The following is a 27,476-nucleotide window of genomic DNA, read 5'->3' as shown; positions in this document are numbered from 1 at the left end:
GCTGTGTGAATGCAGAGGCTGTGAGGTCCGGAAGCTAGGTTCCAAACTAAGTCTTGGGGCTCCAGGTATAACCTCCCTCTTGACAAGCTCCCAGCTTAGTGGGAGACTTCAAGGAGGAGGACTTTAGCTTTTCCTGGCAAGTTGAGGAGGGCCTCCTGGAGGAGGTGGCCCTTGAGCAGGGCCATGAAGGATGAGTAGAATTTTGCCAGGGAAGGAGGCAGGAAAGGCATTAGAGATGAAGGCACTGAGAAGCAAGGGTTCTTGCTGTGCTCAGCGAGAGAGGCGGTTGGGTTAAAGGTGAGGACTTGGAAGTTACTGGTCTTTGAGATGGTATGTGGATAAGGCTGGCCAGGGGGAGGGCAGAGACAAGGGTCACAGGCTGCTGCTTTGCGGGGCCAGGTGGGCACATGAATGAGCTGAGTCAGGTGTGCGTGAGATCCTGTGGTCTTCTGGGTCTCCTTCTATTTCCCAGTTTTAAAGGGGCAGGGATCCAATAATTGTTCTCTAATTAAAATAAACCATTGTGAAATGATAAAGAGCAAATGTCACCATGGCCAACTGGGAAGTTCATAGTTTGCCTAAAGCAGAGGCCCTGGACCCTGGCGACCCCTTAGAATCACCAGGGGTACCCTTATGACGTAGGCTTCCTGGACCCCATCCCTGGGGAAGCCGACTTAATTGGTCGAAGGTGGGGCCCAGGCAGCGAAATAGTTTAGTAACTCCCCAGGCGCAGCTACTAAATTGAACCTAATTCAATTCTAAGGTCCAGCCAGGGCCGAGAACCACTGGCTGCAGAGGGAGGCCAGCTGGTGCTTTGAAGGAATGGATCTTCCCAAATCTTTTGGTTTTTCAAGAAGAGCCAGAAACCTGGATTTTTTCTGTGAAATCTCCTTATTTTAAAATGTTGGCTCAAATTTAATAAAAGGCAAAATTGGGGTGTATTTCCTGTGGACTAGTCCAAGCTCCTCATCCCCACACCAACTCTGTGAGGTGTTTATCTCAACTTTGCAGATGAGGAAACAGAGGCTCGGAGCGGCCGGGTAACTCGCCCAAGGACACAGAGCTCGAAAATGCCAGTCTGGCTCCAGAGGCCATGCTTTTATCCGCAGAACCTGTCTGCAGCCTGGATCTGGCCCGGGGCCCAGCCGTTTGCGGCCTCTGGTGGGTGAGTAAGAGGAGGGGGAGCCTGGGGCAGAGTCTTGGCCACTGTGAGAAAGGTGGCAGGAGTGGGCCAAGGGTGGGGAGACATTCGCGGGATGAATGAAGTACGGGGCCCTTTGCCGCCAGCACTTCTGAAGCCCCAGGTGGCCTGGCCCAGGGAGGGGGGCCCAGGGAGGGGAGCCCAGCGGCTCTGCTTCCGACGAGGCCTGGCAGGTCCAGGCTTGGGGCTTCATCAAGTGCCTTGCCGGCCCTGGCGGCGCTGGCTGGGCCCAGATGCTGCCGATAAATGGGCTCACGTGGGAGGGGGGCCATTTCCGGGGGGAGCTGCAGGCTTTGTTTGTCGCGGTGACTCAGGGCAGGTCATCACATCTCAGGGGCTCCAGGCTGGGCCCGGGAGGTGTCTCCATCTGGGGCTGGTAGGACCCACCCAATGAGCCCTGCTCTTGTAGTCACCCGATAAGGAGACGTTACTTTCCCACAGGCTTTGAGGATGGGGCCAGTGGGCAATCTGGATAAGACAAGAGAAAGGATTCAATCAGCCAGTGGGATTGATTAAGAGAGAAAGGTGGCCTTTTTCTGTGGGCCTGCTACAGGGGCTGTACCATGGTGTGTGTCTTTGCAACCAACTTCTTAATTTTTCACAGTTCCAAGGGGTCAGTGTTCTCTCCATTTTACAGATGAGGAAATGGAGGCTCCGGGAGGTGAAGTGACTTGGCCAAGGTTTCGTGGCTTGAAATGGAGCTGGGATTGGAGTTGAGGTTATTCCCTGGCTGTTTACCGTCTCTAGGGATGTCTAAGCCAGAGAAACCTCTAGTCTGCCTACGTGGAGGAAGCAATGTCTGAGGTCTGTTGCAGAGGCAGATGGTTGGGTTTTGACTGTCCAGTGTCCGGGAGCCCTGGGGCTCACCCCTGTCCACCCTTAGTCTGCTGTTTGCATGAGGCTCCCCACTCTCAGGGGTGGAACGTGTGACCTGCAAAAGCCAGCCTGGTCACCGTGTTCCGTCAGCCACAGGGACTGGGTCATTCCGAGATTGGGGGGGGGGGCGGCTCTGAGCTGAGAGGTTGCTGGGGCTGCTGGGACAGATTCAAGCCCTCCTTCTCCTGGGCTTCAGTCTGCACCTGCTTCTCCCAGCGGCCCTCCACTGTGAGCCCCCTGCAGCCTCCCAGTCAATGCCCCTCCAGCGGAAGGAAGCCCAGTTGGATTCTGTTGCTGGCAACCCTGGAGCTCGAGGGGAGACGTCCCTCAGATCTGCAGATCTATCCCACCTCCTGGGATAAAGGAGCTGAATGCCTCTTCCTCAGCAACCGGATGGGAGGGGAGGGCGGTGGTGAAAGTGCCTGGAGGAAGGGGGTTGCCCCATCTTGGCCAGGATGAGACCCCAGGGTCAGCTAGTTCAGTCCCGGAGTGAACTTCCAATGAGGAACAACCTAAGCCAGGCTGCCTGGGTTTTGCCCAGAGGGGTCTCTCCTAGCCATAGACTGAATCCTCTGTGCAGAGCTTGGGCGGGAAGTGCGGGGCAGGAGGGGCTGCCCCTTCTAGGCTGACACGATGTCCAGAACCACATTCCAGGTGCCCAAAAGCGAATCCACGAGTGGGGCTAAATGAGGCCCTGGAGCTGGTAGGATAGAGGGGAGAGGCAGGAACAGGCCTTGGTGCCCACACCTGCCTCTCCCAAGCAGGAAGGGAGAAGGGGAGTGGAGAGAATATTGCCTTAGAGCCAGATGGATCTAGGTGTGAGTCTCCCTCCACCACTAATCCACGGTGAGAGACACCTCACCTCTCCGAGCCTCGGGTTGCTTGTCTGTAAAATGGGAATAATTCTACAGCTTCCCGGGATGGGGGTGAATCATGGGAAATGTTCATACGGTGCTGGCCACAAGCAAGGACTCCGCCAGCGTCTGCTTTTACTGTTGTGCAGAAGAGGAACCCCACTTCAGACCGAGCTGGGTATGATCCTTAAAGAATTGGGCTTGGTTATAATTGCAGGGCTGAGCTGATAGACCTTGAGTGGCTGACTGTGGGCTTCCTCCTTGCGTGTCAGTTTCTTCGTCTGTAAAATGGGGATAATAGAGTAGACCTGAGGTTTAAATGGCATCATTCCCAGAAAGTGCTTAGTACCAGGCCTGGCACATAGTAGGTGCCCAGTAGATGCCAGTTCCCTCCTTACCTCCTCCCCTTTGTCCTGGACACGGAAGAGCAGGCGATGTGGGGAGTAGGGAAGCCCAAGAGCTCGAGTCAGAGAACTAGGTTCTGGCCCAGGCTTGGCACTAAACTGCTGGGCTTGCTTTGTGTGGGATCCTGATCTCTGGGTCTCAGTCCACCTCTTATCTGTTAAATGACCTTGGACTTGGTGGTTCCGCTACTGACTCTAAAATTCTATTCTGTGAAAACAAAAACATTGCTACTTAAGTAAGGGGCTAAAGGCAGCTAGCTTCCCTTGCTTGGGATGGGGCTGTCACCGAAGGGGCCTGTGTTTTTGCTATGGGAGACCCCTTGAGAGGCCCTTTTTGGTTATGAAAGAAAAGGGAAGGTCCCCAGTCGCACCACGCGGCCTGGTCTGGGAGGAGAAGTGAAGGACGTGGCTCTGTGTAAGGAGGAGCAGGAGTTTGGGTGTTGTTTCTTGGCTGCTGCACGGACACTTTGGGAGGCCCTGGACTGGGAACAGAGTGGATACGAACAGGGTCCCCTCGGTAGAGAGGGGCTTGGGAGCATGAGGGCAGCCAGAGCCAGGGAGCGGGCTGGCAGGGAGGGCCCTGGAACGTTCTGGACAGTAAGTGGAACATTCACTTTGATGGTGCTGCTGGCTAGGTTCAGAACCCTCTCCTTTCCCCGAACCTTCTGTGAGGACTATGGCTCACACAGCCTCAAGTCTGTGGGGCCCTGGGGATGAGGCAGTCAGGGCAGAGACTGCACGCAGGTGCAGAGAAGGGCTGGCAGACGCAGGATACGGCGGAGACGTGCTTCTGGCCAAGAGCAGAACTAGGAGGTGGGAGCCGTAGCCTGCTAGGGGGTCAGAAATACCCAGAAGAGCACTGGATCGCCTGTGGTTTGGGGCATGGAGTTTGGAATGATTGTATTTTGAAATTAAGGCCATGGATGACCCTGGAGGACATGGAAACATTGGGGTTATGGCTGTATGTTTGTAGGATTTGGATTGGCAGAGAGGAATGAGCATCCTCCATTGGGTGGAGGTGGCGGGGTGGTGTGACCCTGGCCTGGAGTTGCTGAGCACGAGTGTGGAGGGGAGGACTTGTGGGTGGTGTTGCTACAGAGGCAATGGGTTTGGATCACAAAGGACCTGGCAGGCTGTGTAAGAACCTGACTACTTCTTTAGGCAATGGGGAGCCATGGAGGACTTCAGAGCGGGAGAGGGAGAAGGAGCAGCCTGGCTGTGGGAAGGTGGGCCCAGTGGCGTGTAGCGGATGGACATCAGCATAGACGGGGTAGCAAGGTTGGATGCGAGGCAGGCCCTGGTGAGAGAGGGCACCTGGGTCATGGTCCTGGAGGCAGCCCGACATCACCTGCAGCAGTCACTGGCTTCCTCCAGCCTCCAGCCTTTCGGTGACTCAGCCCCTCTGAGGACCCAACACAGACTTGAAATTTTTAAAGTTCTGTCATTTCAGGGGTGACTCAGTGAAAAGGACAGGGCCAGGGGAAGGGATCTCTCGCCCCCAGAACTTTCAGGCCGTTGCCCAATCTTCATGGGCCACAGCTAGGGTCCAGTGACCACACCAGCTCTTCTCATTTTCTGGATGGGGAAATGGGGGCCTGGAGAGTGAAGGGACCTGTGCAGGCTTGAGTGGTGGGAGCAGAGGCCTCGGGCCAGTTCAAGTTCAGTCACCCCGTGTGGCCGTGGGTGAGTCTCTTCTCTCCGGGCTTCTGTTTTCTCATCTGTGAAATGGGATAACCAAGTCTGCCCCACAAGCTCAATTTCCTCTCATCCCCTTACTGCCTTGCCTCCTTCCCCTCACCAACTCTGTCGCTGCCCAGGTCTTTGGTCCCATGTACTGGTCCCGGGTGTCCTTACGGCTCACAGATGCTCCACCACCTCCTCTGTCTGATGCTGACTCCCCAGCCCTTCTAGGACCCTGCTTCCCTTGGGGACCTCCTTCATAAGCCTGCCATTTTCTGTCAGGCTGGGGTCCTCCTTGATTCTGCCCCCACCACCCCACCTGCCACCCTCCCCATTCCTTGGAGACTTGGCTCACACCCTTCCCTCTACTCCGTGCCGCCATCATCCATTCAGCTGCCCGCTGCCTTTGCCTCCCTGGGCCTTGCCCCTCAGGACTGCCCCCTCTGGAACCCTAACTCCGAGCCGTCCGCCCTGATGGGAACCACTTCCCACTCTCCTGGACCGTGCACGGAGACCCTCGGTGTTGCTCTGCTGAGCACTTCCTTTCCCCCCACCAGGTCTCCATCTGCCCCAGAGCCCCAGTCCCCATCACCCACCTTCCTCTCTCCACTGCTTGCTCACCAGAGTGTTGCTGAAGGAAGTCACTCCCCAGTGGGTCACAGCCGCTCCTGACCCACGTTTTCCAGTCGCAGTGGGCCCTTAGCACTCGCTTTTCTTGTGGCGGGCGGTCCCCTCTCCAGGCCCTCATCACTACCCTCCTCCGCCCCCCAGAGCTGCATCCACGTCCCCAGGGAAGAGGTGACTGTGCCCACTGCCTTGTCAAGAACCAAGGCCTTGGTGGGAACATCCTTGGTTTCCCACCCCAACCATCCACCCCCGTCATGCCATCCTTTGTCCTCTGGTCCCCAGGTGGAGGCCGCCTGCGTGGTGTGTGGCCCGCTGCTCCCTCCTCTCTCTTCTGGACCCTTACTGTCCCCCCTCACCCCTGGAGCCCCGCACCTTCACTGATTCCTGTTCTCTCCGTCCCGTCCCGTCCCGTCCCCTCCCCTCCCTTCTCTGGCCCCACTCTCACAGCCTATTATGCCTGGTCCTCTCATCTCCCAGGGAAGGACCCCAAACCAGGGCATCTTCTCTCTGGGTAGCAAGCTGGTCCCAAGTGTGGTCAGCCAACATGTCTTCATGTCCCTCCTTCACGCTTCAAGCCACTGCTGTCTGCCCTCCCTTGTCCTCCTGCAGACTTCATTGCCTAATCCAGTGGTTAACCCTTTACACCTTCGCTAATGCATCTTACTACTTTTTCTTTCTGGAGAGTTCTTTTCCCTTCTGTGTTAGAGCCTGCCAGTGGCCTCCCCTACAGCCATTCTCCCCGGGTTCCTTACTGACAGAACTCAGACTTCTGGGAAAGCAGAGTGCTCTGCTGAAAGACCACATTTCCCAACCTCCCTCGCACCAGGGGCTGGCCAGTGAGGTGTCAGCTCTGGGGGCAGAGTGGGAAGGGCCTTCCAGAAAGCCCTTTAAAAGAGTTTGGGTGGTCTCAGCTAGGAGGTAAATCAGCTTTTGCTTCTTCCTTCTTGCTGCCAGAACGTGAACGTGATGGCTAGACCTACAGCAGCCATCTTGTGACCATGAAGTGACCTTGAATGTGGAAATCAGGGCTAGGAGAAGCAGAGCTAGAGATAGAGAGGCCTGAGTCTATGATGGTGGTGGGCTGCCTCCCCCTCACCTCTTTTATACAAGAGAAAACGGAGACTGTTATCTTGATTAAGCCACCGATTGGGATTTTCTGTTGCTTATAGCAGAACCCCATCCTAGACGATGCAACCTCAGAATGGTTTTCTGGATTTCCTCCTATCTCTTAGGCTTCTCCTCTGGCTCCATTGGTGGGTGCCTTCATTGCTCTGCTCCTAAAATGGAGGGACCCCAGGCTTCAGTTCTTGGTCTCCCCCCTTTTCTCCATATCCCATACTTCCTAAGTCACCTTGTTCTTGCTGTGGCTTCACATTGTATGCCGGTGACTTTCCGATCTGTAGCACAGACTCTCCCAGACCTACAGACTCCCATCTTCAACCAGGATGTCCCACAGAACCCTGAAGCTCAGTGGCCTGTGGGCTCTTCCTCCTGCCGATTTCCCCTCCCAGGGACCCAGCTCAGCAGGTGAATCTTCATCCACTTAGGTGGCCAAGTTGCAAACTCAGAATCCTTCTCTTTCTCCTCATGCTCCTCTCCCCTCAGCTCCTCCCATGCTGTCATTCATCAGGATCAAGCAATTTACTGCCTCACACCCATTAGGACGGCTGTTATCAAAACCCAGAAATAACAGGCGCTGGCAAGGATGTGGAGGAATTGGGACCCGTGCGCAGGGCTGGCTGGGAGTGTGAAGAGGCGCCGCCAGCATGAAAGATATGGCAACTCCTCAAGAAGTTAAACATAGACTTGCGATACGATCCAGCAAATCCCACTTCAGAGTGCAAACCCCAAAGAATTGAAAGCAGGGTCTCAAAGGGGTATTTGTACATCCATGTTCATGGCGTGCTTTTCATCACAGCCCGATGGTGGAAGCAGCCCAGGCGGCCGTGACAGATGAATGGCTAAATGGAGTGTGGTCCATCCATACCACGGAATATCATTCAGCCTTACGAAGGAAGGAAATCCTGACACCTGCTACAACATGAACGGATTTTGAAGACATGATGCTCAGTGAAATAAGCCAGTCACAAAAAGCAAGTGGCATTGTATAATTCCACTTAAAGGAGGTCCCAAAAGTCCTCAAATTCATAGAGACAGAAAGTAGAATGGGAGGCGGGGATGAAGTTAACATTTAATGGGGACAGAGTTTCAGTTGTGGAAAAAGAAGACATTGTGGACCTGGACGGTGGAGGTGGTTGCACAACAAGGTGAACCGATTAACGCCACAGAACTCTTAAAAGTGGTGTAAGTGTACATTTTATGTTCTGTGTAGTTTGCCATAATAAAGATCTAGCAGTTTTACTTCCTAAATTGTCTCAAGTCCATCCCGGGTCTCCTTGATAGCTTTTGATTGTCAGTGGGACCACCACAGAACCTTCCCTCTGGTCCCCCGCCTCCAACTTTACTCTCAGTGTCCATAGCCCAGGCCCTCTTAATCACACTGTTTTTCTAAACCTCCAATCTGTTCATGTCAGTCCCTTCCATAGAAGCCTCTGTGACTCCTCATTGCCTATGGGACTAACTCTAAGCCCTTTTGCCTGGCTTTCAAGGCTCTCCTGATCTGCCCTCTGTCTTTCTTTCCAGCCAACACCTCCTTCTTTTTGGTCCAGTACTTCCTCGTGTGCCTGGGCCATGTCACACCTCTGTGACTCCGCAAGTACTATTCTGCCTGCCCGCATGCTCACGGCGACCCTGCCGCCGTCTGTCCTTCACACGGCCCATTCACGCTTCCAAATGCTGCTCTAGAGCCAACTCCTCGGTGTCGCTGTCGCTGCACCGTCCCTCCTGGCCTCCATACGGCTCCCCCATCGGCTGTGCCGTGACTATCTGCTGGCAGTCCTTCAGTTTCCCTCCTCTTCCTCCAGGAAGTCTTTTCTGACTCCTCCAGCTCCCAGTGGCATCTGCCTTCTCTGAGCTCACAATCACTAGAAACTCACTGGATGCGTCCCTTCAGCATTTGACTGGAGCTTATGGTCTTTAGTTCTCTCATGAGGATCCGTTTGGCCACACCCATTAGCTGGTGAAAAAGCTCTTCAGCGGCAGGGACCGTGGCCTCAGTTCTCTGGGTCCCCAGCGTCCAGTATGGAGCTGGCTGCCTGGAAGAAAGGCAGGAGTGGCCATTTAGTGAGCAACTTTGTGCCGGGACGTGCCGTGTCAGTTCATCCTCTGGATGACTCAGAAATGAGCATTATCATTCCCACTTCACAGATGAGGAGGCTGCACCTGTGAGGTTCGAGGGCCTGGGACCATGTCGGGGAGCGAGGACTTGAACCCGGGCCAGTCGGACTCCCAAGCTTGTGCTCTGCCCATGCCCAAAGGCTGGGCCCCAGAGTGACTCGCAGGGCTGCACTGGCCGGAATGAGCACGTGCCCAGAAAGTGTCACCTGCACACGTGGCAGTGTTTGATTTTTCCAGCAAACTCGAGCGTGTGAAAGCTGGAGGCGGCACCAAGGGGAAACAGTTCGTGTCGGTCCTGGCTCCGGGTCTGGGGAAGCATCCAGGGCCGCGGAGGCTGGGTGGGGAGTTGGGTGGCACTGGGGGCACTAAGCGGTCTCCTTGGTCATCGTTGTGATACTGCCTCCAGGACATGGCCTCCTCTGTAGTAACGATACACATTTTTCAGGATTTTTTTTTTCTTTTTGCTAAAATTGGGCAGCTCCTGTCACCCCTCTGGCTCTCATTTTCCTCATCTAAAAAATGGAAATTTAAATAGCTGTTTGTTTCTCAGATTTTTGGGGGACCGATCCTTCGCAAGGATGGCTGTGATCTTGGTGATGAAAAAGTCCTGTGCCCTTTTGAGAAGCTTTGCATCCTCTCCGGGAGCCTCTGGCCCAGGGGTGAGGGAAGGATTGCTAATCCCAGTTTACAGGTAAGAAAGACGGGAGCCATGGACATCTGGCCATGGACAGATTTGCTCTCTTCCCACAGCTAGTGAGTGGGAGCTGGGACCTATGCTGAGGTTTTTGAACTAAGCCCAGCAGCCTTTCTGCCTTTACCCAGTAGATAGAAGCCAGCAGATAAAGAGGGTAAATAATTGGAATTTAGGGCTAAGGAATGGAGAGTCCAATGGTGAGGGAGTGAGCTTTGGAGAAAGATCATCACATTACTGGCTTAGAGGACCAGAGAAGGAAAGTCAGTTGCCCAAAGTCCAAAGTCACAGAGCAGGTTGGTTGCAGAGTCTAGAACTTAGCTACGATGATACGATGACAGGGCAATGACAAAAAAAGAAGGAAGGAAGGAGGGAAGGAAGGAAGGAAAGAAGGAGGGAAGGAAGGAAGGAAGGAAGGAAGGAAGGAAGGAAGGAAGGAAGGAACCCCAACTAACACTATTGCATCTACTAGAACACCTATTAACCTAGTAGATGCAATAGTGTTAGTTGGAGTTTCTTTTACCTCTGGAAGTGTTTTCAGGTGTAGAAATAGAAGCTCAATGAGGGGGCCCCACTTGGCTAGAGCTCATTCTTAGTTAGTGGGAAGCCAGCATTTGAACCCAGTCTGACACCAGCCCACCTCCACACTTGCTCATGCATGAGTCTGTAAATGTAGCATATTGACCAGGCGCTTTGGATCCCCAGAGAGCAGGGTCAGGGCAGGCGGCCAGGCTGATTGCTGGGGGCGCCAGCTGTCAGCCCCTCAGCCCATGAGCAGCCAGGTGTGCAAAGACTCCATCAGAAGGGGTGTGGGGCATGGGGCGAGGGGAGCGCATTGGTTGGGGATGGGGTCAGGAAGTGTATCCTCGCCATCCAGACCTCAGTTTCCCCATCACAAAATGTAGATGTTAACTGATCCCTAAGGTGCTTCCCAGCCCCACATTCCTGGCCTCCCCAGAATGGGTTCTGGGTTAACTTTTGGTGGTGGTGGGGGGGAGCCAGCTAGCCCCTCCCCCTCTCCCAAGGTATGAGCCACCCGGGAACATGGGGCTGGCTGTCATGGCAACCCTGTGTTGCGAAATGACGTAATTGGAGTTCCAAAAGTGTGAAATCAAATACAACATCCGCAAACACAGCCTGGGGGTCGGCATGGCAACCGTGGGGCACCGAGATGGGCAGGCGCTCCCTGGCCCGCAGCAGCCAGCCTGGCTCGGCCACCTGGCCTGGCACAGAGGGCACACTGCCCCCTCTCTGCACAGGCCCAGCCTCCTCTCTCTCCTGGGGCCTCTGCCAGACCTGCTGCGGCTGCCCCTTCCTCTTCTCCCTTCTTCCTTTTCTGGCTTCTCTGGGAGGCAGTGTGGATAGGTGGTTTGGGGGTCGACTAGCGTCAGACAGATCTGGGTTCATGTCCTGACACATGGCAGCTGTGAGGGCTTGGCAATCGGCGTTACCTCTTGAATTGTGCTTGCCTTAGATGTGAGCTATTATCCTGTACTTTCTCTTCCTTCTTTCCCTCGGCTCTCCCTGTCCCTGCCTTCCACTCTGCCCTCTGGGGCTCCTGCAGGCACTGCAGGAGTGACAGTGGCCTGGGACCTGGACAACCAGCTAGCTTATCAGTCAGGCCCTGTATGGCTTTGCCTGTGATCTCATTCTTAGTTCTTTCCCTCTCTGGACCTTGGTTCTCTCCTCTATAAAATAAGGGCATGTCCATCCATCTCTTTCAAATTGTGGCCCAAGGGCCAGCTGCTTTGGCCTCACCTGGGCACAGGTTAGAAGTGCACATCCCTGAACTCTTCCCTTTGCTACTTGGACTCAGTAGGTCCGGGGTGGGGTCCAGGAATCTGAGTTTTAACAGGCTCTCCGGGTGAACGTGAGGGACACTCTGGAGTGAGAATCCCTGCGGTGGGTGGTGCCTGGGGTTCTGAGCCTGGCTCGGATTGGCTACCTTCTGGGGTCCCTCTTTTTCTTCTGCAGCACTGCTGACCCCAGGCCAGGACAGCCTTCTTCTGGTTTCTGTCTCAGTCTGTCCCATTCATTCAATCAACAGATGTCTCTCGTACCGGGCTCGGGGCCAGGTACCTTTCCCACGGCAGCAAGGGGCTGGTGCTGCTGCGTGTTTGGGGTGGGACTGAGAGCTTGGGTGCTGGCCAGCTGCTCATCTGTCTGTGACTCAGTTTCTTCATGTGCAAACAGGGGGGTAGAGTGGGGCTCACATGAGAGGGTGACAGTGGTATCTTCTCTGGGGACCTGTGGCGCTCTGGACACTGTGCTAGATGCTTCACATGGTTCACTCATTTGATGTTCCCTGTAACCCACATGGGGCTACTTCCCTTCCATTTTACAGTTGGGGAAACTGAGGCTCAGAGAGTCGACTCTCCTGAGGTCACTCAGCAAGCAGCTGGTTTGGTATTTAGAGCCTTCCTTGTCTCCACACTCCCCTGCGCTGCTGTTCTCTCCCTCCTGCTCCCCTCAGCCTCCTTCAGCCCCCCTTCCCCTCCCTCCTTCTCCCTCTGCCTGGTCTATTTTCCATCAGAAGGTCTGGAGAGAGTTTCCATACTCACTGTCTGCCAGTCCCTCTTTACCCGCCTGGAGCCCAAACCAGTGGCCTTGACCTCCCAGCGGCCCTGAGGCTGGAAGCTGCTCCCTCCTCCTGGCGGACCCACTCCCCTAGGCTTCACTTTCCCCCACCCCTCCTGGTTTCCTTGATCCAACTGAAAGGATTTTTAAAAAACCCAAACGTTTGCTGAGCACCTGCCATGTGTCTTCCCTGTGCTGAGTGGGGGGTACTGGGAACAGAGTCTGAAGACCTTGTCCTCCTGAGTGGGGAACACATTGGGGAGCATAGTCCTGCACCTCTCTTCCTGCTCTAAGCTGGGGGCTGCTGGCATTCTCCTACCTCGTTCCTGCTGACAGCTGCCCTCTGCAGCCTCTCTTGACAGTCCTGTCTGCTCCCATGGCCTTGCCTCCAGCTGTGGCCTGAGGAGTCCTCAGCCCCTAGGCCAAAACATTCTATAGTCAGCTCCAGCTGGGATGTCCACAGGCCACCTGGATCCCAGCACCTGCCCCTAATTGTTCTCTGGACTCCAGACGTCCCTTCCTGTCCCTTCCTGTCTCCCAGAGTTCCTTCACGAAGTCACATTAGTCCGACTGTGACTGCTTGGTGCCACATGTGGACCCTCATTCGTTGACCTGCCCACCTCCTACTCATCCTGTGAGACCCAGCTTTGGATCACCTCCCCCAGGAGGTCCTCCAGGGTAGAGCAAGTACTCTCTGTGCCCCTAGCGCAGAGGCTCCCCTCCAGCAGGGTGGGATCCTTGAGCCCAGGGCCGGGCACAGAATGGGGCACCAGTAAATGTGCCTTTAGAAGCCAAGTGGCTAGGGGCACCCGGGTGGCTCAGTTGTTAAGTGTCTGCCTTCGGCTCAGGTCATGATCCCAGGGTCCTGGGATCAAGCCCTGCATAGGGCTACCCGCTCAGCGGGAGGCCTGCTTCTCCCTCTCCCACCTCCCCTGCTTGTGTTCCTTCTCTCGCTGTGTCTCTCTCTGTCAAATAAATAAATAAAATCTTTAAAAAAAAAAAAAAAAGAAGAAGCCAAGTGGCTCTAAGAGTTCACAAACACCTGGTCCAAATCACCAGTATTACCAATGGGGATTCAGAGGCCCAAAGTCTCAAATGAAATTAGCAACAGAGCCAGGACTCAGCTCCAAGTGTGTGGATTCCAGAGTCTGTCACATCAGAGCCCAAGCCCAGGATGGTAAGAGGCCACTGATGGGACAGGGCTTGGGCATGCTGAATTATCCTGTGACTCCATCAGATTCCAGGCTTTTCCCCTCTGGATGGGTGCAGTCCATTCTTCGTACCTGTCCAGTGAGGTATTTTTCACAGTAGATAGGTGAGTATTCATGAAGTGCCTATTGCGTGCCGGGCACCTGGCTGGTGCTCTCTCATGCAGGATCGAGCTTCTGTTGTCTTGGTGGAGGAGCCAGGAGGGATGTGGGGGGATCATGCCTGTGGCACCTTGGCCTCTTCTCTGAGTGCTGGGCGTCCAGCGGGTGCTTGCTGAGGTTTGCCCTGCATGGAGGACGTGCCAGTTGGACCCTAGGGTGCCGTGCTGAGCTTGGTCGGACTCGCTGGAACCCCATGAGGGTGCAGAGCTGAGTAATTGGAGAGAGGAATCAGAGCACCGGAAGTGCTTGCCCAGACCACAGCTTCCTCCGTTGCCAGGGGCAGCTGGACCAAAGCCCCAGCTACCCTGGGGGCTCAGGGGCCTGGGCTCTCCTCCCGAGGAGGGGTCTGTGGCAGTAGGCTGCTCTGGTACTCAGGACAGGCCCGGGCCTGCAGGAGGCCCCCGTCCTTGGATACTTAGTGGCTTTAATCATGTAACCTGAGAGATGGCCACGTCATCTGGGCCTGTCTTCTAGTGGCAAAATGGGGGTCCTTGCTCTTTCCAGCAGAAGTGACTTAAAGACCTTAAAGGGTGAGCACTTATTGAGCACTTACTGTGTGCCAGGTCCTGCTCTAACACTTCACATGTGCAAGCTCGGTGTCCTTACAGCTGCCTTTGGGGTTGGTACTATCTCAAGCCCCATTATACAGTGAGGAAGTTGAGGCCCAGAGAGTAGCTCACCCTGGGTCCTGCATTTGGTGAGTGATACGGTCGGGATTCAAACCCAGACCATCTGGCTCTGGAGCCCATGCTCCTAGCCTAAAGGTTAGCCATTGTGATCAGCTTCTCGTTACCATGAGATAAAATCCAGCTTCCTGGCTGTGTCCCCTGGGGTGCTGTGTGATCTGGGCCTCCAGTCTGCCCCCTGCTCCGTCCCTAGAAGCCTCACTATCAGATGTCATTTATTGGATGAATTAATTAAGGGTACAGATAATTGAAGAAATTGATTCCAAGACTCATTTAGGATTTTTACCACACCTACTTCTGAGTTTTGGGGATTGGCGGCAAAACAGAACATGATGCAAGTAGACAAAGATGGAAATGCAGCAAAAGACACCGTGGTCGGCAGAGGCCCAGTGTGTGTTAGGCTCTTTTGCACGGAGTCTCGGCCGGAGCTGCCGGAGACACTGACAGGGATGTCGGAGGGGCTGGACAGCTTTCATCGTGGGTCTCAGGTTCCTCATCTGTAAAATGGGGATGAAATGATGTTGAACCTCATAGAACCGTCGAGGGGGCTAACCGACTATGTTAAGGACCTCAGAATAGTGCCTGGCACAGACCTGATCCAGTATAAGAGAAAGCTGCTGCTGATACTAATTATTATTACTAAAAGGCAAACCCACATGTGCGGTTGGAGCTAGAACTTCATTTCTGGGACTTAATTCGAGGAAGAGTATCAAGAGGGGGCATGGGGACAATCTTAGTTTGACGGTGGATTTGAAAGGGCAAATACATTTAAGACATGAATCGAATGGAAATGTGGTATTTATTTCAGTCTTGTTCTGTGATGGGCATCGGGCTCACCACGCTTCTCCACTCTTCTGCACGGGTGGCGGGAGCCAGGCCATACAGCCCGGGGCCGGTTGGGCCCTGCCCTCCCAAGGATGCTGGCCCCTGCTCAGAGTGGGGACCCTGGGAGCTCCTCTGCTGCCCACACATGGCTCATTGCACCCCTCCCCCAGCTTTGGCTCCTGGCCCTGGGACAGGCGGGGGGGGGGGGGGGAGCAGCACCGGAGTGGGGAATGGTCAAGGCTGGCCCATGGTGACTCTGCTCCTGTCAGTCTCCACCTGCTTGTTTGAGCTGGAGGCACGCGGGGCATTGGGCAGAGGAAGGGCGTGCCCTTCTCATCTGGCAGAGCTTGCTATAGACCTCTGCTGTCTGGGAGGTGCTGAGTCATGGACAGCAGGGGCCAGTGGGCTTGTGCAGGGGTTGGGATCAGGGAGGCAGGAAGAGGCTGGCCTGGCCAAAGCTTGGACTTGGGAGTCAGGTTCTTATCCTGCCACTGACCTTGGGGAAGTCACTCCCCTGCCCAGAGCTCCATTTCTTTGTCTCTAAGACAGAGATCACAATTCTATCCTGGCTGGATGCATGTGAAGATGAAACAGGACCACAGATGTCAGGTTGAGTGAGAGGTCTGGACCATACAAAGCCTGGAATAAATGGTGGCTGGTGTTTTTATAAATCAAACCAGGGGTTCTCACCAGCAAGGCCAACATGCTGGGTCTACAGCCCCAAGAAGGAGCCAGTCAGAGCATCCCATCCCTTGGCCCACAGAGATTGGTTCAGGGATAGACATGTGATCCAAGTTTGGCCAAAGAAACGAAGTTCTGGGACTTTTGTCGAAAGCACTGGGGAAGAGAGGTCGTCTTTGTGCTGGGCTTGAGGACAGGAGAGGTGACCAGCCTGCAGCTGCTGGTGGCCGTCCTGTCTCCACAAAGAGACTGTCCACCTGAGGAGTAGGCTGTCCAGAGGGGGTGAGAGGGACACTGAAGCTGATGAAATGGCTTGATGTTGCCCAGCCAGCCTTGCCTGAAGCCAAAGCTGACTCCTGTGTGCGAGTCAATAATCTTTGCTTATTAATGCCATCACAAGTCTGGTAGATTTTGTTCTGAAAGGCCTGGTTTTGGGGGACTGGACCAGACACAGTCAGGAGGTAAGCCAAAATAACATGCTTCCCAGAATGCAGTTTGGCAGATCAGGAGCCTTCACGAGGCTCATATGGTAGAGGAGATGGTAATAGCTATGGACATAGCCATATAATTCATTTGTTCATTCATTTAACCATTCTAAAGTCCTTATTGAGCACTTACTATGTGCCAGCCAGTGAGTGAGACCCAGTCCCTGTGTTCATGGAGCTTAGTGGGAAGATGCACGAACATCAAGTGATGACAAGAGCCCTGGGTGACATGGGGGAGGAGGGCGGGTAGCTCTGGGTGGGTGTAGTGGGGGTTGAGAAAGACTTTTCTGATAAGATGATATTTCAACTGAGTTTGAAGGAGAGTAAGAGTTGTCCGGTGGTGCAGGGGGAGGAGGGCATGCCAAGCAGATGGGCCGAAGTGTCCGGAGGACTGGAAGAAAGGAAATAGCTCTTTCCATCTGCCGTGGGGAGAGTGGGTGGACGGGAGGCAGGCAGAGTGGGGCCAGGACTCGAGGAGGATGGTAGCAGAGATGGGGAGCAATGGGGCCCTGCAGAGCTGGGAAGTTCAGGAAACAGAGAGGGGGAGGAGAGAGAGGAGCAGAGGGACAGGGTGAGGGCACTGCTGAAGGTCATAGGAGTATCTGTGAGGTGGCCTTCAGCTGAAGAAAGTTGTCTAAGAACTTTGATATGAAGTCTGCAGGCTGAGGTTGGAATGCTCTATAAAGAGAGGCTGTCTAGGGAGAAGGCTCTGGCTCAGGAGTGGGAGGCACCTGGGGAGGAGGACCAGATGAGAGTGAACATTCTCTCTTGAACACCCAGCACCCAGGTCAAGGACATCACCCACACCCCCAGAAGTCCCCTGTACCCCATTCCTTTCTCTAGCCATCCTTCCAAGGGAATCTCCATCCTGACTCCCATCAACATAGATTAGTTTTGCCTACTTTTGTACTTGATGTAAATGCCATCACAAGGCACGCATTCTTGCCTCTGGTTTCTTTCTCTCAACCTCATGTCCATGAGAGTCATCTGTGTTATGTGCCTTTGTAGATTGCTCAGTCCCCTGGCTGGGTGGTATTCATTGTATGACTATACCACATGTTTCCGATCTATTCCACTGTTAATGGGCATGTGAGTTCTTCCTAGTGTTGGGTTGTTAATGCTGCTAAGAACATTTTTGTATATGCCCTTTGGGACCCATGGCCACTCATTTCTCTTGGGTTTATACCTACAGATGGGATTAGTGGGTCACGGAGGAGGTATGTAGTAGACTTTAGTAGACTTGGCCAGACAGCCTAACAGAGTGGGTAAACACTCCTACACTCCACCAACAGTGAGGGCGAGTGCCAGTTGCTTCACATCCTTGCTCGCACTTTATTGTTGGTCTTTTCATTCCAGCTATTCTTATGGGCTTGAAAGAATATCCTACTGTGGTTTTAACGTGGCCGCGGATAGCGTCTGTGGTAAAGGATTTGTCCATTTCTCCTGCCCGTGTTTATATTGGGCTGTAGTCCTTTTCTTACTCATTTGCAGGATTCTTTATATACTCTGGATACAAGGTCCTCATCTGTTATACGTATTGCCGTATTTCCCCCTACTCTCTAGCTTGTCTTGCCACTCTCTTAGTGGTAGCTTTCAATGAACAGTTCTTAATCTTAATGTGCCCAGCTTTATCCACTATTTTCCCTTATGGTTAGTGGTTTCTGGGTCCTGTTTAAGAGATTTTTGCCCGCCTGAAAGTCATGAAGATATTCTATTATGTTTAGAAGCATTGTTTTATCTTCTACATTTAGATCTAGACTTGAACTGCAATCATTTTTTGCACGTTGAGTCAGTAGGGAGTCAAGATTTTTTCCTCATATGGATACTCACTTGATCCATTTATTGAAAAGACTTTCCTTTCCTCACTGCCCTGCACTTCACCTCTGTTGTACATCAAGTGCCATATGTGTGGTCTGTTTCTGGACTCTCTATTCTATTGGTCTGTCTGTCCTGGAACCAGTATCGCCCTTAGTTTCTAAAGCTTTACAACAATCTTGGTAGTAGTTGTGTCTTTGTCCAAATTCCACAGACGGGGTGGCTTATCAATAACAGCAATTTATTTCTCATGGTTCTGGGGGCTGGGAATCCAAGATCAAGGTGCTTCCTGGTTCATAGACAGCCATGTTTTCACTGTGTCCTCACCTGCAAGAAGCTCTCTGGGGTCTGTTTTATAAGGGTACTAATCCCAATTGTGAGGGCTCCACGCTCATCACATAAGTACCTCCCAAAGGCCCCACCTCCTAATACCACCATCACAGGAGGATTAAGATTTCAACATGAATTTTGGGGGACACAATAATTCAGGCTATAGAAAGTAGTGTAAGTCCTCTAGCTTGGTCTTCTTCACATTTAACTTGGTAAATCTTGGTTCTTGGCATTTGCAAACAAATTTTAGAATCAGCCTGTCACCTTTCATGTGTATACACACACACACACACACACACATAACCTGCTGAGATTTTTATTGTGATTTCATTGAATTTCCATATCAATTTGAGGAGAATTGACATCTTTATGATATTGAATCTTCTGATCAATCATATTTTGTTTTAAAAATCAAGTTAATTTTATATTTTCCTTCATAGAAGTGATAAGACAGAAAAGTTATAAATGTAGACATGTAGACAGAAGCCACTTTCTTTTATATTTATTTACTGCCCATACCTGTCAGTGCTAACATCATGGTATGTCTCTTTCTGGTCTTCTTTTCTACACATTTTATTTGACATAGTGGGGGTTATTCTTAGTAGATAATTATGTATCCCACTTTATACTTAACATTACAATATTAAGTTTTTGTGTTACTTCAAAATCTTGATAGACATAAATTTCAATTACTATTAAGTCAGTTATGAGTTGATATTCTGTAAGCTATCAAATCCATAATTGAGAAATGGAATTATTGGGTCAAAGCTATGAACAATTTAAGGCTTTTGATCCTTATTCTAGAGCCAGCTGGTGGCGGAGCCAGGACTGTGTGCTACAGCCCTGACCCTGACCAGTCCTCTCCTTCAAAGGCCCAGTCCACTGGCTTTTGCGCCTCCAGGCAGTGGAGGACACATGGCCTCCTTCCCAGGGTGAAAAACTTTCTTACAGCCAAAGGAGTCTTTCATCACCACCTCAGATTCTTTCCTGTTTCTTCTCCAATCCAGATTTCTTCCCCAAATCTTAATGCCTGTTTGGTTCAGGCTGCTATAATAAAAATACCATAGACTGGGTGCCTTAAGCAACAGAAATTTTTTTCTCACAGTTCTAGAGGCTGGGAAGGCCGAGCTCAGGGCGCCAGTAGGGTCAGGTTCTGGTGAGGACCCACTTCCTGATTTGCCAACAGCCATCTTCCTGCTATGTCCTCACATGGAGGAGAGATCCTCTCTTTATATCTCTTCTTATAAGGACAATAATCCCATTTGTGAGGGTTTCACCCTCGTGATCTAATGATCTCCCAAGGGCCCCATCTCCAAATACCTTCACACTGGGGTTAGGACTTCAACATGTATATTCTGAGGGAACATAGGCAGTCCCTAGCAGGGCCCAAGGTCAGTAGCTCGATGAGGTTTGCTAATTGTTCTAGACATTTCCCACTTGTCTGAGATTAGCTTCACAGTGAGCACTCAGGACGACTGCCCTCCGCTCTACTCTTGATTCCCATCCAAGGGTGGTCTCGGTGGTTCCCATGGCAGATGTCGCCTCTCCCTTACCTGGGGCCCCTTCAGTCCTGGTCATAATGGGAGGTGCTGCTTGGACCTGATGCCATCCTCTTCCATGATGGGCTTCCCATGCTGGAAGAAGGGGTGGTGGTGGCAGTCCAAACTTATGCCCGTACCCTGTCTTTCTAGTCTATTTGGTGCCATGGCAACTGGAGCAAAGCTCATATCTCGACCCTAAGCTATCATTGTGTTCTGCACATCAACTCACCTCTTGGTACTGAACCAACCTGATGGGGATAGACTTCCTCAAACACCTGCTGGGCTTCCTGCACGTAGAAGGTGAAGAATGGTGAGCAGGAAGAGCCCAGCCATGACTGCACACAGAGCAGGCTCAGCACATGGGCGGCACGGTCCTGCTCCGGTCCACCAGGAGAGCTGTGGTGCGGGGACGTGGGTGGAAGGTAGCTGAGCGGGGCCTCAGACATTCGTCTGTGTCTGTCCCAAGTACTGGTAGGTTCTGGGTACCACACCCTGAGGGGCTTCTGGCCACCTGTCCACTAATCAAAGCTTGACCTTGCCCCTCGCCGTCTGTGTGTGCTTGAATGATGCATGCAACTTCCTTAAGCTATAATGTCCTCTTCTGTAAAGAAGGGCAAATAAAATATTCCTCCTTAAAATGAGGGTGATAATAATCTCTATAAAATAGGAGTAATAACAATCTGTCCGTATAGGGCTTTTCTTTTAAATTAGTAGACTATTTCTTAACAGTTTTCGATTTCCGGAGAAACTGGGCAGTAGTGTGGAGAGTTCCCCCGGCCCCCCACCCCCTGCTGAGTTCCTGTTTGTTTGTTTTTTAAAGATTTTATTTATTTATTTATTTGAGAGAGAATGAGAGAGATCACATGAGAGGGGTTAGGGTCAGAGGGAGAAGCAGACTCCCTGCCGAGCAGGGAGCCCGATGCGGGACTTGATCCAGGGACTCCAGGATCATGACCTGAGCCGAAGGCAGTCGCCCAATGAACTGAGCCACCCAGGTGCCCTGTGTTCCTGTTTTATTAGCATTTTGTGTTAGTGAGGTACACTTGTTATAATTGATATATTATTTCTAACTAACGTGTATAGTTTATATTAGGGCTCACTCTTTGTGTTGACAGTTCTATGGGTTTTGATAAATGCATAATGTCATGTATCGACCATTATAGTGTCACACAGAATAGTTTCACTGCCCTAAAAATCCCGTGCTCCACTCATTCATCCTCCTCTCTGCCTCCCCCGCCACAAGAACCCCTGGCAACCACTGATCTTTTTACTGTCTCCATAATTGTGCCTTCTTCCAGAACGTCATAGAGTTGCAACCACAGAGTATGTAGCTTTCTCAGACTGGCTTCTTTCACTTAGCCATGTGCATTGTATACAAATGTATCCCTCATGTCTCTCCCTGGCTTAATGCTCATTTTTTAAAAAAAGATTTTATTTATTTATTTGAGAGAGTTAGTGAGAGAGAGCATAAGCCAGGCAGAGAGGCAGAGGGAGAGGGAGAAGAAGACTCCCCGCTGAGCAAGGAGACCAATGCGGGGCTCGATCCCAGGACCTCAAGACCGTGACCTGAGCCGAAGGCAGACACTTAAATGACTGAGCCACCCAGGCGCCCCAATGCTCATTTCTGTTTATTGCACAACAGTCCATTAAATGGATGTACCACAGTTTGCTCATCCATTCACCTTTGGAGGGACTTCTTGGTTGCTTCCAGTTTTTGGCAATTATGAGTAAAGCTGCTATAAACGTCTGTGTGCAGGCTTTTGTGCTGACAAAAGTTTTCAACTCATTTGGGTAAAAATACCTAGGAGCCCGATTGCTGGATTGTCTGATAAACTCCGTTTAGCCTTGTAAGAAACTGCCAGACTGTCTTTCAAAGTAGCTGTACAATTTTATCCACCCCATCCACCAGCAATGAATGTAGCTCCACACCCTTACCAGAATTTGATGTTGGCACTGTTTCGGGTCTTAGCTGTTCTAATAGGTGTGTGGTGGTGTGTTTTACTTGGCAATTCCCTAATGACTTACGGTGTTGAGCCTCTCTTTGTATGTATGTTTGCCATCTGGATATCTTCTTTTTGGTGAAGTATCTCTTCAGATCTTTTGCCCATCTTTTAAATTGGATTTTTTGTTTTCTTATTACTGAGTTTTAGGAGTTCTCTGTATGTTTTGGGTACAAGTCCTTTATCAGATATTTACAAATATTTTCTCCTAATCCATGGCTTGTCTTTTTATTCTCTTAACAGTGTCTTTCACAGAGCAGAAGTTTTTAATCTTAATGAAGTCCAGCTGATCAAGTTTTTCATTCAGGGATCATGCTTTTGGTGTTATATCTAAAAACTCATGGCCAAACCCAAGGTCACCCAGGTTTTCTCCTATGTTGTCTTCCAGAGGTATTTTAGTTTTGCATTTTGCATTCGGTTTCGCATTATAGATCTGTGATTCAGTCTAAGTTAATTTTTTTGAAAAGTATAAGATCTATATCCAGATTATTTATTTATTTATTTTGCATGTGGTTGTTCAGTTGTTCCAGCACCATTTGTTGAAAACACTATCTTTTCTCTCCACTTAATTGGCTTTGCTACTTTGTTGAAGATCAGTTAATTATATTTGTGTGGGTCCACGTTTTTGGCTTTCTCTTCTGTTCCAGTGATCTATTTGCTTATTGTTTTGCCAATATCACTGTCTTGAAAATTGGGCCTTTATAGTAAGTCTTAAAGTCAGGTAGTGTCAGACTTCTTTGTTCTTCTTATTCAGTATTATGTTGGCTATTCTGGATCTTTTGCCTTTCTATATAAATTTTAGAATCAGTTTGTTGATATCTACATGTAACTTTCTTGAATTTTAATTGGAATTGCATTGAATCAATAGATGATCTTGGAAAAAAATGACATTTTAACAATAGTGAGTATTCTTATTCATGAACATAGACTCTCTCTCCAAGATTTTATTTAGATCTTTGATTTCTTTCATCAGACTTTTGCAGTTTTCCTCCTCATACAGATCTTGTATATTTTTTGTTTAGATTTATACCCAAGCATTACATTTTTTGGTGCTAATGTAAATGGTATTGCATTTCTAATTTCAAATACTTTCTAAGGGGGGTGTTTATTGCTGATGTATAGGAGAGCAACTGACTTTTGTATATTGACTTTGACTCCTAAAACCTTGCTATAACCCATTGACATAATAGTGCCAGGAGTTTTTTTTGTTGTTGTTGATTCTTTGAGATTTTCAACATAGACAATCATGTCATCTGCAAATAAAGATAGTTTTATTTCTTCTTTCCCAATCTACATACCTTTTCTTTCCTTTTCTTATCTTATTGCATTAGCTAGAGCTTCCAGTATGATGCTGAAAAGGAGTTGTGAGAGGGAACATCCTTGTTACCTTCTTAGGGGGAAAGCATCTAGTTTCTCACCATTAAGTATGATGTTAGTTGTAGGTATATGGTAGTTCTTCATCAAGCTGAGGGAGTTTCCTTCAATTCCTAGTTTGCTGAGAGTTTTTTGTTCTTTTAAATCATGAATTGATGTTGGATTTTGCCAAATGCTTTTTCTGCCCCTGTAGGGTTTTGAGAAGGTTAAATGAGCTAATGCCTCTGGAGCACCCAGCACGTGGGCTAGCATGTGAGAGGTGCTCAATATACATTGTAATTGTAGGGTGATCTGGCACATGAAACAGACAGACTCCAGACCCAAATTGCCTGGGTTCAAATCCTGACCCCACCACTCATCAGCTGTATGACCTCAAATAAGTTACTTAATCTCTCTGTGCCTCAGTTGCTTCCTCTGTAAGAGGGGTTAATAATAGTGTCTCCTTCATAGAAGTGCTTAAGGATTAAATCAATGAGTATTGTAAAATGCTTATTATAAAAGCACCTGGCAAATAATAAATACTGTACAAGTATAGTCCTCTCCTTTTTATTGCAGCCAGATTTCTATACATCAGAGAGGCAGTTGAGAACAGATGGTCAGATGGCCTGGATTTGAGTCCCAGCTTTGTCATTTACTAGGTGTATGACATTGGATAAGTGACAAACTCTTTATGCCTCAATGTTTTTCATTTGTAAAATAGTAACAGTGCCTACTTCATGGAGTTACCGGATGGATTAAATGTGCTATATATGTTATATATGTAAAATAGTTAACAGTGCCTACTTCATGGAGTTACCGGATGGATTAAATGTGTTATATATGATATATATATATATATATATATATATATATATATATACATGCCTGGCCCAAACCTGTTAATTATTACTATTATTTCCGAGGCCAACTTTTCAAGGCCCAGTCTCTAGCTAGATTGCTCAGAGACTGTGGTGGATGAAGCACATTGACCCAGGATGCATGGTCTGGGGATACAGACTACAGCTGGTGGATAATCTAACCATTAGGGTGGTCTTAGGGTCTGCCCAGGAGGTAGTGAGCTCTCCATCACTGGCGGTGTTCAAGCAGAGGCTAGGAGTTTTGCTAGATTATCTGGAAGTTTCTGTCTAGGCTGAGAATCTGGTAAGTCTTAGTCTGGCTGAGAGAGGAGAGAGCTCAAGGTTCTGAGAATGTGCCTCAGGATATTGGTTGGGGTCAGCTCTGACACCTTTCCCCAGCTTTCATTAGAACCATTCCATTTCTATCTGTTTTATATTTTGAGACTCCAGTGACATTTTTTTTGCGGGGGGGTGATATGGGAGTTCTGCCACTTGGAACCATTTGAAAGTCTTATAGTCAAGCCTGTTGACTGAGGCTCCAAGAAAGGAAGTTATTTACCAACGTCATGCAGCAAGTCAGGGGGGAATAACTGGTCCCAGAATCTGGGATTCCTGATTCCTAGTCAGTGCTCACCGTATCCCAACCTCCTGACTCTTCTTGTTACTGCCACTGTCAGCCCCTGATGGGTGCTCTGCCCTGAGCTCTCATGTTGATTGATGACATTGGCCCTGGCTTTGCTTGAGTTCAGTCCCCTGGAGTGGAATCAGCACAGGCTGCTCTCCAAAGCTTTAGGCCAAGGCTTTAAACTAAGCCTCCCACCCTGCACCTGGCTTGCCTGGACTGTGGGCTGCTGCAACATACCCATGGTGATGGCAGGAGGCTACCCCATCCACTAAGGTTGTATTCCTTCATTTATTCACCCAACCAACAAATAGTTACTGAGTTCCTACTATATGCAGGGCATAGTGTTAAGTTCTGGGACTATGATGTTGTGTAAAATAGACAAGTCCCTGCCCTCATGCATCCCTACAGTCTAGTAGGGAAGGCGGACAAATAATAGTTAATTCCACTTGAATATTGGTTTAGTTAGGGTAGGCTGACTGTTGGAACAAACAACCATAAAATGTCAGTGGCTTAATACAACATGGGATTCCTGGCCAGGTGACTCTCTTCAGCTGCTCTCATTCAAGCAGTGACTCAGGGACCCAGGTTCCTTCCATCTTGTGGCTCTGCCCTCCTGCAGCTCCTCAGCATCCTTTCCATTCATCTGGAAGATGGAGAAATAGAGCCAGCATGCAGGATCATGTGGGAGGTCAAGGCCGGTCTTCTGCCTTCTTCTCATTGGTCAGAACTTGGTCACATGGCCCTGACTAACTCCAAAGGAGGCGGGGAAATGTAGTCTAGGTATGTGCCCAGGAAGAAAGGGAAGTGTGGTTTGTTGAACACATGGCAGTTTGTGCCATAAGTGTGATCACTTTTATGTTAGGGGTAAGCTGGAGCACCTCAGGAAGGATCCTCAGGGTAGGTGACATCTGACCTGAGATCTGGAGGATGAATAGGAGTTGGCCAGGGGAAGAGGAGGGAGAAAAGTTTTCCTGGCACAGAGAAAGATTGAGCATGGTGTGTTTGGGGAACTAAAAGATAGCTAGTCTGGCTAGAGTTGAGTATGGGAGTTGAAGGGGGCAGTGAGTGATGAGGCTGGACGGTGAGACCCAGACATGGGTGACTATGGGGTCAGGACAGTGGGAGCCAGGAGAGGGGAATGAGACAGAGCGGTGACTTAGATAGATCTCTCTTTCTTCTGGGTAGAAGCTGCACTAGAAGGGCAAAAGGCTGAAGTTGGGCAGTTGTAGGGGGGTCTAGGTGGTGCATGATGTGGCTGGACCAGGGCAACAGCTGTGGTATGGGAAGGAGGGGATGCTGAATATTTAGCAGCAAAAATTGACAGCACCTGGTGACCCATCAGATGAAAGGGTCATGTGGAAGGATCGAGGACAGTGCTTAGGTTACACAGTAATTATTGGGCTTGTTCAACCAGAGGGGTTAGTCAAATCTGGTTTGTTATCTGTTTTGTAAATGAAAAGTTTTTTTGTTTTTTTTTTTTAAAGATTTTATTTATTTATTTGACAGAGAGAGACACAGCGAGAGAGGGAACACAAGTAGGGGGAGTGGGAGAGGGAGAAGCAGGCTTCCCATGGATCAGGGAGCCCGATGCAGGGCTCGATCCCAGGACCCTGGGATCATGACCTGAGCCGAAGGCAGACGCTTAACCGACTGAGCCACCCAGGCGCTCCTGTAAATGAAAAGTTTTATCAGAATACGGTTCTGTCCATTTATTTATGTATTGTCTGTGGCTGGTTCTACACTATGAAAGCAGTTAAGTAGTTGTGACAGAGACTCAATGACCCCCAAAGCCTAAAATATTTATTATCCAGCCCTTTATGGTTAAGTTTGCAGACTCCTGAGCCAGATAGTTGCTCAATGCAGTAAATAAAAAGAAAAGAAAAAAAAAAGTCAGTTAAAACAGTATCATGACTTAGGCCATCATTGTTTTCATTCATTCATTCATTCATTCATTCAGCTTCTATTTCCTGGCTCCTCTTTGAGGGCGTCCTGCCTGCCTGTGTCCAAGTAGCCGGTCTGTGAAGTTGGTGCGGTTGCTGTGGGCAGCAGTATGAGCCTGCGGCGGAGTCTGCAGCACATCTGGACGCTGCCGCACTGCTGGCCCAGGTGTGGGGCCTGCCTGAGCCAGGCTGCCTTCTGGGGCTCGGCCGTTCAGCCTGGTGGGTCTTCTGGGGTAATCCCATTTACACAGAGCTTTTCTCAGGCATGGTGTCCCTTGAGCTCAGCATTACCACAACTCCATTGTGCAGAGCGAGATATTGAGGCATGGAGATGGGAGAAGCTCAAGGCCAAGGGAAGAAGTAGGCAGACCTCTTCTCGGTTGGAGCTGAAGATCTAGCAGGGGTGACTTGTGGGCTTATTTGCTGTTCCCCCAAAGACCCAGGGAGCAGGGCAGGAGTGGCTGCTGGGCCCGAGACCCCAGACCTACCAGCCCCCTGGCACCTCCTCTGCCGTGGTCCCCACCGGGGGTTACAGATGTGAGCCGGACAGTGTGGGAATGCAGCTTTGCAGCAGAGTAATTAGTTTATTCCTGAGGTCAGCAGTATAAATAGTAGAAAAATGTATTTCCTGTTCCAAGCCAAATAAGCAAGTGGCAGCCAGTTGGCTGGGTGCCACCGATGGGATTTCAGCCATGCGTGTGCCTTGCCTTTGGCCACGAGTTTGGGCGGGAGAGCAGAGGAGGAATGTTCCTTCGCAGGCCCGATCCTGCCGGTGACTGGTGACTTACTGGGAAGGCTCCGGTGGCCCGCCATCCACCCAG

The sequence above is a fragment of the Mirounga leonina genome, unplaced genomic scaffold (genome assembly GCF_011800145.1).
Source record: "Mirounga leonina isolate KUSES-001 unplaced genomic scaffold, KU_Mleo_1.0 Mir_173, whole genome shotgun sequence".
Lineage (NCBI taxonomy): Eukaryota > Metazoa > Chordata > Mammalia > Carnivora > Phocidae > Mirounga > Mirounga leonina.
Note: the sequence above shows the minus strand (reverse complement) of the source record.